Genomic DNA, 10,497 nt, shown 5'->3' on the forward strand with positions numbered 1-10,497 from the left:
GAATGGGTACCAGGTATTAATCGTGGGTTGTGTCCCGTCTCCTATAATTCCTTCCCCTCCTGTCTCTGGCATATGCCCACAGATGTTGCGCCCACTAAACCAAACTTTCCAACTTTCCATTATCATCATTGTTAAGAATTGGGAATTCTTGGAAGTAGCTGCTCAAACCTCTTGGATATTTAGTTTTTCCACCTTTTTTTTAATTGTAGTTGTGTTAGTTTCCAAGTTTTTACAGCATCAAGGCCAACTCCTTCCTCACCACATACTCTTAGCCTTCACTATAACCTTTGCCCTTAGGTAGTCACTTTAGATCCAGGTTATTTTTTTCATCCGTTACTTCACTCAACAGGTGGAGAGGGAGGAGGCGGACAATAACGCAGCCTGTTCAGTTTGGGCCCCAAACACCTAAATGCCAAGGAAGAGAACATGAAGGTGGCGGCAATGAGAGAGGAGGAGGCAGAGGACGAGGGAATGATTTAAATGCTGCGGAAGAGAGCTGTCTGGGAACTGGCTTGAAGAGGTTGTCCTCCCTCACCTCCAGTCCTTCTCTCCTTCATGTATTATAAAGAGCAGAGCAATTCTTGTCTAAACCCTGTGATAGAATAAATCTTTGAAGGTTAGGACAGACAAGGGAGGTTATGTTCTAAGTTAATATTTCCTTTGTCCTGTTTCCCTGTTAGTTTTGAGGGTCAGGGTGGCTGGGTGGAGCACTGGCCTCCCCCTCCTCCTCCTTGCCCTCATGCTAAACCTTTACTACACTCATCTGTTCCTATAGATACTGCTCACACACACACACACACACACACACACACACACACACACACTCTCTCTCTCTCTCATAAAATAAGAACATTAAAATTCTTGCAGGAATTTATTATTCTCCAAAAGAATCCATGTTTATACAGTTCTAATTCCTAAATTAATTTGCAGAGATAAGAAGAAGAGGAAGAGGAGGAAGAAGAACAAGAGGAGAAGGATGAAGGGGGGACACAGGAAACAATTGGTGAGTGTTGTTAACTTCATCAGTAATTCCTTGTTCCCTTCGCTGAAATCTCCATCTTAGGAGATTTCAATGTTCACCACCAGCTTTGGCTTTCATCCTCTTTCACTGACCATCCTGGTGAACAAGCCTACAACTTTGCTATCCTCAACGACCTAGAGCAGTTGGTCCAGCACCCTACACGTATTCCTGACCGTCTTGGAGATCGGCCCAACATTCTAGACCTCTTCCTTACCTCAAACCCTTCTGCTTATTCTGTCAAACTGTTCTCTCCGTTGGGCTCCTCCGATCACAATCTTATTTCTGCATCCTGTCCTATCGCTCCTGTACACCCTCTGGACCCACCGAAGAGGCGATGCTTCTGGCATTTTGCTTCAGCTCGGTGGGACGACCTGAGGATGTACTTTTCCGATTTCCCGTGGAATGATTATTGCTTCCAGGACAGAGACCCCTCTGTGTGTGCTCAGCGCATCACAGAGGTGATTGTCTCTGGAATGAAGGCATACATTCCTCGTTCTTTCATTACTCCTCACGCAAAAAAGCCTTGGTTTAATCACGCTTGTTCTCGTGCTGTCAGTGTTAGAGAGGTAGCTCACAAAAGATACCAGAGCCTTCAAACTAATGCTAATTATGAACTTTACATTTCTGCCCGAAATCGTGCCAAATCTATTCTCCGACTAACCAAAAATTCTTTCATTAATAGAAAATGTCAAAACCTTGCTTTCTCTAACTCTTCCCGTGACTTCTGGCATCTAGCCAAAAACATCTCCTCCAACTTCACTTCTTCATCTTTCCCTCCACTCCTCAGTCCTGACGGCAACACTGCCGTCTCATCTATCTCTAAGGCTGAACTCTTCTCTCAAACTTTTTCTAAAAACTCCACTCTGGACGATTCTGGGCATATTCCTCCTACTCATCCCCCCTCTGACTCCTTTATGCCTGTTATAAAGATTCTTCAAAATGATGTTTTCTATGCCCTCTGGCCTCAATCCTCAGAAGGCTTATGGACCTGATGGAGTGCCTCCTATTGTCCTTAAAAACTGTGCCTCCGTGCTGTCACCCTGCCTGGTCAAACTCTTTCGGCTCTGCCTGTCAACATCTACCTTTCCTTCTTGCTGGAAGTACGCCTTCATACAGCCTGTACCTAAGAAGGGTGACCGCTCCAATCCCTCAAACTACTGTCCTATTGCTTTACTTTCTTGTCTATCTAAAGCTTTTGAATCAATCCTTAACCGGAAGATTCAAAAGCACCTTTCCACTTCTGACCTTCTATCTGATCGCCAGTATGGGTTCCGCAAGGGGCGTTCTACTGGTGATCTCCTAGCCTTCTTAACTGACTCTTGGTCATCCTCTCTTAGCCGTTTCGGTGAAATTTTGCTATTGCGCTGGACATATCAAAAGCTTTTGATAGGGTCTGGCACAAATCTTTGCTTTCTAAACTACCCTCCTACGGTTTCTATCCTTCTCTCTGTACCTTTATCTCCAGTTTCCTCTCTGACCGTTCTATTTCTGCCGTGGTAGACGGTCACTGTTCTTCCCCTAAATCTATTAACAGTGGTGTCCCACAGGGTTCTGTCCTATCTCCCACTCTTTTTCTGTTGTTCATTGATGATCTTCTTTCCAAAACGAACTGTCCTATCCATTCCTACGCCGATGATTCCACTCTGCATTATTCAACTTCTTTTAATAGAAGACCCACCCTTCAGGAACTTAACAACTCAAGGCTGGAGACTGCAGAACGCTTAGCCTCAGACCTTACTATTATTTCCGATTGGGGCAAGAACCTGGTGTCCTTCAACGCCTCAAAAACACAGTTTCTCCGCCTATCCACTCGACACAATCTTCCAAACAACTATCCCCTGTTCTTTGACAACACCCAGCTATCACCTTCCTCAACACTAAACATTCTCGGTCTATCCTTAACTCAAAATCTCAACTGGAAACTTCATATCTCATCTCTTACTAAATCACCTTCCTCGAGGTTGGGCGTTCTGTACCGTCTCCGCCAGTTCTTCTCCCCTGCACAGTTGCTGTCCATATACAGGGGCCTTGTCCGCCCTCGTATGGAGTATGCATCTTGTGTGGGGGGGCTCCACTCACACAGCTCTTCTGGACAGAGTGGAGGCTAAGGGTCTTCGTCTCATCAGCTCTCCTCCTCATACTGATAGTCTTCTACCTCTTAAATTCCGCCGCAATGTTGCCTCTCTTTCTATCTTCTATCGATATTTCCACGCTGACTGCTCTTCTGAACTTGCTAACTGCATGCCTCCCCCCCTCCCGCGGCCCCGCTGCACTCGACTTTCTACTCATACTCATCCCTATACTGTCCAAACCCCTTATGCAAGAGTTAACCAGCATCTTCACTCTTTCATCCCTCACGCTGGTAAACTCTGGAACACTCTTCCTTCATCTGTATTTCCTCCTGCCTACGACTTAAACTCTTTCAAGAGGAGGGTATCAGGACACCTCTCCTCCCGAAACTGACCTATCTTTCGGCCACCTCTTTGGATTCTTTTTAGGAGCAGTGAGTAGTGGGCTTTTTTTTTATTAATGTTTGCTTTTTGTGTGCCCTTGAACTGTCTCCTTTGCTGTAAAAAAAAAAAAAAAAAGTAATTTTCATCCTGCAGTTGTTTCTTTTGTGTTAAATTCTTGGTCTTCTTTTTTTCCATTCACAGCTGAGTCTCCTTGATGTTAGTTCCCAGCACACACCTCGTAGCAGTTTGGTGGTTTGCACATTTCCTAAAAATATTTTCACAACAGATATCAACAGTTTCATTGAGAGGAATATTTGTAAATAGGGATTTTACATCAAATGATGCCATGATACAATTTTGTAAGTAAACTTGCAGTTTTTTTGCGCGAATGAAAGTGTCTTTACAGCTTCCACGCACAGATGACTTGACTTTTGCACCGAAGTCCATGCTCAGAGATATGCCGCGCACCATGCCATCATTAGGATGCAAGAGGCATGAACTTAGAGGCAGTGACTTGCTACATCTTTTTCTCCACTCACTGGTGTGAGGGAAGGAGGGTCTCCCTCCCTCCAGGGGCTTGAGTTTGCATGGTCTTGAACAATTCAGCCTGAACTTTAGCCACATCCTGGTGTTTTCGCCCATTTTTTCTGGATTACGTAACAGCTGGAAGACATCCAGGAGGCAGCAGTCTCTGATCTTTACATTGCTGGACACAAAAATAAGGAAACTTTCAAGCTAAAAGGACTGAACAGTGAGAAACTTGACCCGCTGATTTAAGGCCGGCTGAAAGTGGACACTCAACAACCAAGGGAAAAAAAATTACAGAAGCAGGAACGTGTTACGACGATAGATGGCTTGATGTCACTCCTCACCTTAGAACCAAGAAACTGAGAGAACAAACCCACACACTCCCTGGTGATGTGTCGCTCCGTACAGTGCAAGAAACTGCAACGTGACCTTGGCTGCAGGTGTTATGGCGCGCAGAAGAAGTCACTGATAAGTGACCTCCAAAGGAAGAGGAGGCTTCATTTTGCTCATCCATGTAAAGATCAGATTGTTTTGCCTCCTCTATGTTTTCCATCCCTTATGTAATCCAGCAACAATGGCTAGAAACACAAGGATATGGGGGAAATTTCAGGATGAATTGTTCAAGGCAATACACACTGTCAATCCCCACAGGAGGGAGTGAGGGGGATACTCTTTTCCTCACACCAGTGCAGATGTAAGTCACTGCCAGACACACACTCTTGCCTTGTAATGATGGTATGGGAGTTAGATATGAAGTTGCACGGCATATCTCCATGTGCGGGCTCTGGCGCAGAAGTCATCCGTGCAAGCTGTACAGGAATAGACATGAATATAGGAGTGTAAGTAGATAAGTATCTGTGGGTGAATGTACAACAGCCATGTCCACTATGCGTCCTCACACTAGGGGCTGTATTAATGATAATAATAAGTTGTGGGGATGTTGTCTGTCCTTGGTATGGTACACACAAACCTGTTCATAACTCTTGTCCCAGCACCAACAGGGGCTCTCCAAACATTGCAACAATACAGCTGGAGAATCCTTCATCCAGAATTCAGAAATCCAAAAGTTTTTTGAATGCTGATATGACGCATTATTTATTTATTTATTTTTTTTATTATTTTTTTTTTTCCTTTATATACATATTTTTCTAGCCACCTCACAGTGGGGACACAGACTATATGGAGGCTGTCAAGCGTGTACTTCCCTCCGAGAAGGGACCACAGACCCTTGCCGGGTGATGGCTCATGGAGGGTAGGGATGGATGCCGATAGACTACTCTGTCCCCTGACGTCAGCCTAGCCGACCAAGTCAGTCTCTCGACGAGGACTGGCGAATCTCTTTGTACTGGTCAAAGACGTGAGTGTGGGTTCCCTTTGTTCGCTGCAAGACAAGAGTGCTCAAAGTGGAAAACAATGGGAATAGAGTCTCAGTCAGGGCTGCCACCTTGAGCTTTAAAATATAAGGAATGCAACATCCCATTCTCCAGTACAGAATGAATCCATGTTTTAAGGAACAGGTGGCAACCCTAAAATTTCTCTGGCCTGCCATGACTGACAGATGCTGCTGGTGAAGGCAGGAGGAAGGGGGAAGGGACGTTATGACGCGTATTTTGCACATATTTCAGGGCAACCCTTGACAAACATAATTTTATGTATTGGTTTTGTGGTTTGCTGAAAAAATGCACTCACTACAGTTTTAAAATACTGAACTTTATCTGCTTGACCATACAGACAGACAAATACATAACAAATGGCATACCTAGAGTTAGGTTTAGTTAGTTTGAATTTATTGGGCACGCAGTGTGGGCACCGGAAATACCTAACGCAGGACGGGACGTGGCAGTGGCAGTCCACTATGCGTGTTTCAGTGTTGAGAGAAATACCTCCTGGCAGAAATAAGTTGCTCTGCTGTTCAATAAGCATGCATGCTGGGGGAATACACAGCAGGGAAAACATTCATTTGCCTGTTTTTGTTGTAGTTTGTCCACTTGTGATGTTGGTGACCACTGAGTGGTCACCAAGCAAGTTGAGCCTCTGCACGATATTTTGCGGCGGCAGGTGCACAACAGGCATTGAAATGTCAACCATTTAGTGATGGCTGGCTGCGGGTGACCCAGGATTTTTTAGGGGGTGGTGAGTGTGAATTAGGAATGTTTGTTTGTATTATAAGACATTTCCCCGCCCAAGAACACATATTTGACAAGACTTTCCTAGGAGTCGTGGGCATTTCCAGGGGTAGTTTTGTGACCCTGGTGGTAGTGTGACCCTTCTTCTGTACCATGAACCTGAAGAAACACAGATTTGAAAAGGCTTTCCTAGGAGTTGTGGGCATTTCCAGGGGTAGTTTTATAACCCTGGTGGTAGTTTGACCCTTTCATGAATCTAAAGAAACACTCATTGGAGCCTGACTGACCCACTCTTTGACCTTTAGAAATAGCTGATGTGTTTAGCCGAAGTGTCTTATAATGCCAACCAGTTTCCTTCCTTTCTCTTTTTCTACTGTCCTTTCCTTTGATTTTCTTTCCTGATATTTTTTATTTTCAGGTCCCTGCTTTCCCCTGACAGTGGTGGTCTCCTTGCTCCCGGGTGGTTGTCTTCACATTTTTCTGCCTCCGCCTCCACAGGGCTTCCCAAAGGTATTTGTTCTGGCTTATCATTATTCCTAAGGGTTTTATTGTTGGAGGAAATAGCTATTGAAACCACTGCTCTTGTCATACACTTGATGTTTTAACCACTCCACTGCGATTGTCAGGGATTTTGCCTTCACTGATAGCCTGATAACCTATACTCCCACGTTTTTCTCTGGCTCTGTGGTGGATAGTGGAGTGTTTCCCATGTGATATTGGTGTGCTGGACATCCACTCCCAAGGTGCAGAACTCTACATTTTTCTTCATTGAATTGTAGCAGACACTTTTTGCTCCATTCCTGTAGCTTGGTGAGGTCTTCTTGGAGGAAATCCACAGTCAAAGGGTTAATGGGCTCTTGCAAAACTAATGTGACCATGGAGACCATCATAGTTTATTTATCTCCGCAGGCTCCCCAAACACCACGACAGGCCAGCTGAGAAACAGAGCCTGGAGACACCCTCTTCCTTGGGGACCTTTCCTCATGGCACCCTAACCTCCCTCCAAGAGACTCCCTCCCCCCCCCACAACCCCACCCGCCCTCCGCTCAGTGCCAGGCACATTCTCCCCTCCCAAAGTCTCCCGTCCCATCCCAACAACCCATCCATATTCTTCACTTGGTGGGCAATGCTTGGCTGCTTGCCTTCTGAGACCTTCCTCATGTACTTGGCAATATAGCCGTAGTGTTAAGGGAGAAAATTTTGATTAAACAGTGTGTGAGCTCAAAAGGTGAAACTAGCCAGCAAGGGATGATCCCTGTGGTGCGTCAAGAGACACGAAGAGGTGTACTACTGGCAAAAGTGTAGTAAGCACGACTTACCTGGCTTCCTCTGTGTTCGTACAGGCCTCCCAACACGGAGCTTGATCTCTGTAGGAAGCCTCGTGGTGACCACGACACACACAAAGGACCTCAAATCATCTGTAGGGTTCTTAATTATATCTCCTTATGGGTCTGGCAAGGACCCTCAGTGTACACAAAGGTTAACTGGTAAGGTGTGTACAACTATGCACAACTTTATTACAACCAAAGAACAGAAAACTCCACCACACACACAAACTGACCTAGCGCGTCTCCGTGCGCCTACAGAACCTAATCTGACCTGGCTACACTAACGATACACGGTATACTTAGCTTGGTGCGGAGGAAGGATGAGATGACGTGCAGCTGGCCCTCCTGCTGAGGCTCTTCAAATCCATACATTATATATATATATATATATATATATATATATATATATATATATATATATATATATATATATATATATATATATATATATATATATATATATATATATATATTTATTTATTTATCAATTAGCTCGAATCTCTTCCAAGTGGCTGGGTCCATTTGTTTCCCCTCATGAAACACGAGTTCAGAGTCACTCTTGATGGCTGCTGTTTCATGAGCCATGTTTCAGCAGCCATATTCTTCACTTGGTGGGCAGTGCTTGGCCACTTGCCTTCTGCGACCTTCCTCGTGAATGTACTTGGCAATGAAGCCATAGTTCTTCATGATACACATCTCCCTGTGTGTGAGACCACCAGAGGGCTTGTTTTTTTTCCTCCCGACTCTATCTCTCAGAGTTGATCTTGGTTTGCAGATGCACAGCTGTTCAGCCTTTACTTGAAAGGCTCTTGCTTTTTATTTTGGTTTTTAAAGTCAGCCTTCTCACTGTTGTATAAGAATTCATTCTCCTTATACCAATCGGCAAGATCTTTCTCTTCTTCAGCTCCAAGTGTGAGAGCTGCGGCTGAACTTCTTTGTTTCCTGTGAACCTGCTCCTTGTGTCTTGTTGCTGTATGTTCTCCTCCCTTCAAATGAGTCCTAAAGGGGAAGAAATCCGCATTGGGATTTTTTTTCTACAGCAAAGGAAACGGCTCAAGGGCAAAAAAAGGAGATAGTAATGAAAGAAAGCCCACAACTCACTGCCCCTATAGAAAAGCGTTCAGAGGGGTGGCCAAAAGAGAGGTCAATTTCGGGAGGAGAGGTGTCCCGATACCCTCCTCTTGAAAGAGTTCAAGTCATAAGCAGGAGGAAACACAGATGAAGGAAGATTGTTCCAGAGATTACCAATGTGAGGGATGAAAGAGTGACGATGCTGGTTAACTCGTGTGTAAGGGGTTTGGACAGTAAAGGGATGAGCTTGAGTAGAAAGTCGAGTGTGGTGAGGGCGTGGGAGGGGGGAGAGGGATGCAGTTAGCAAGTTCAGAAGAGCGGTCAGCCACATATTCCCCCCCCAGAGTCTCCCGTCCCATCCCAACAACCCATCCCTCCCTCCTCCTCTCAGTGCCAGCCACATTCTCCCCTCCCAGAGTCTCTCGTCCCATCCCAACAACCCATCCCTCCCTCCTCCCCTCAGTGCCAGCCACATTCTCCCCTCCCAGAGTCTCCCGTCCCATCCCAACAACCCATCCCTCCCTCCTCTCCTCAGTGCCAGCCACAATCTCCCCACCCACAGACACGCGTCCCCTGCCAACAACCCCACCCTCCCTCCTCCACTCAGTGCCAGCCACATTCTCCCCTCCCACAGCCTCCCGTCCCATCCCAACAACCCATCCCTCCCTCCTCTCCTCTGCAGTCCACCTCCAGTCAGCCTGATCAGCCCTGGGGAGCCTGACTGCTCCATCATCTTCAGTCACCCAGGATGTGAAGAACAAACTACAGGTGAGACCAAAAGTTGAGCCTCGGCTAAAATTATCCTGAAATGACATCCCCTAATCTTTGACAACACTCACCTGTCACCTTCTTCAACACTAAACATCCTTAACTGGAAACTTCACATCTCTTTCACTAAATCAGCTTCCTCGAGGATGGGTGTTCTATATCGTCTCCGCCAGTTCCACTCCCTTACACAGTTGCTATCCATATACAGGGCCTTGTCTGCCCTCATATGGAGTATGGATCTCATGTGGGAGGCTCCACTCACACAGCTCTCTTGGACAGAGTGGAGTCTAAGGCTCTTCGTCTCATCTACTCCCTCTCACTGATAGTCTTCTACCTCTTAAATTCCGTCATCATGTTGCTTCTATCTTCTATCAATATTTTCATGCTGACTGCTCTTCTGAACTTGCTAACTGCATTCCTCCCCATCCTGTGGCCCCACTCCACTCGACTTTCTACTTTAGCTCATCCATTTACTGTCCAAATCCCTTATGCAAGAGTTAACCAGCATCTTCACTCTTTCATCCCTCACACTGGTAAACTCTGGAACAATCTTCCTTCATCTGTATTTCCTCCTGCCTATGACTTGAACTCTTTCAAGAGGAGGGTATCAGGACACCTCTTCTCTCGAAATTGACCTATCTTGGCCACTTCTCTGAATGCTTTTCTATAGGAGCAGTGAGTTGCAGGCTTTCTTTCACTATTGTTTCCTTCTTGCCCTTGAGCTCACACACACACACACACACACACACACACACACACACACACACACACACACACACACACACACACACACACACACACACACACACACACACACACACACACACACACACACACACACACACACACACACACACACACACACACAACACACACACACACACACACACACACACACACACACACACACACACACACACACACACACCACACACACACACACACACACACACACACACACACACACACACACACACACACACACACACACACACACACACACACACACACACACACACACACACACACACACACACACAACACACACACACACACACACACACACACACACACACACACACACACACACACACACACACACACACACACACACACACACACACACACACACACACACACACACCACACACACACACACACACACACCACACACACACACACACCACACACACACACACACA

At 45.9% G+C, this 10,497-nt stretch overlaps 1 long non-coding RNA gene across 1 annotated transcript; it reads left to right on the forward strand.

Annotated features, from left to right (window-relative positions):
- Positions 1–383: 383 nt before the first annotated feature.
- LOC126995059 (uncharacterized) lies at positions 384–7,818 on the forward strand. The gene is made up of 4 exons (XR_007749886.1): positions 384–520; positions 931–1,003; positions 6,547–6,638; positions 7,038–7,818. It is a non-coding gene; the product is annotated as an uncharacterized LOC126995059 (long non-coding RNA).
- Positions 7,819–10,497: the final 2,679 nt, after the last annotated feature.

Source organism: Eriocheir sinensis, unplaced genomic scaffold, assembly GCF_024679095.1.
Source record: "Eriocheir sinensis breed Jianghai 21 unplaced genomic scaffold, ASM2467909v1 Scaffold97, whole genome shotgun sequence".
NCBI classification, from domain to species: Eukaryota; Metazoa; Arthropoda; class Malacostraca; order Decapoda; family Varunidae; genus Eriocheir; species Eriocheir sinensis.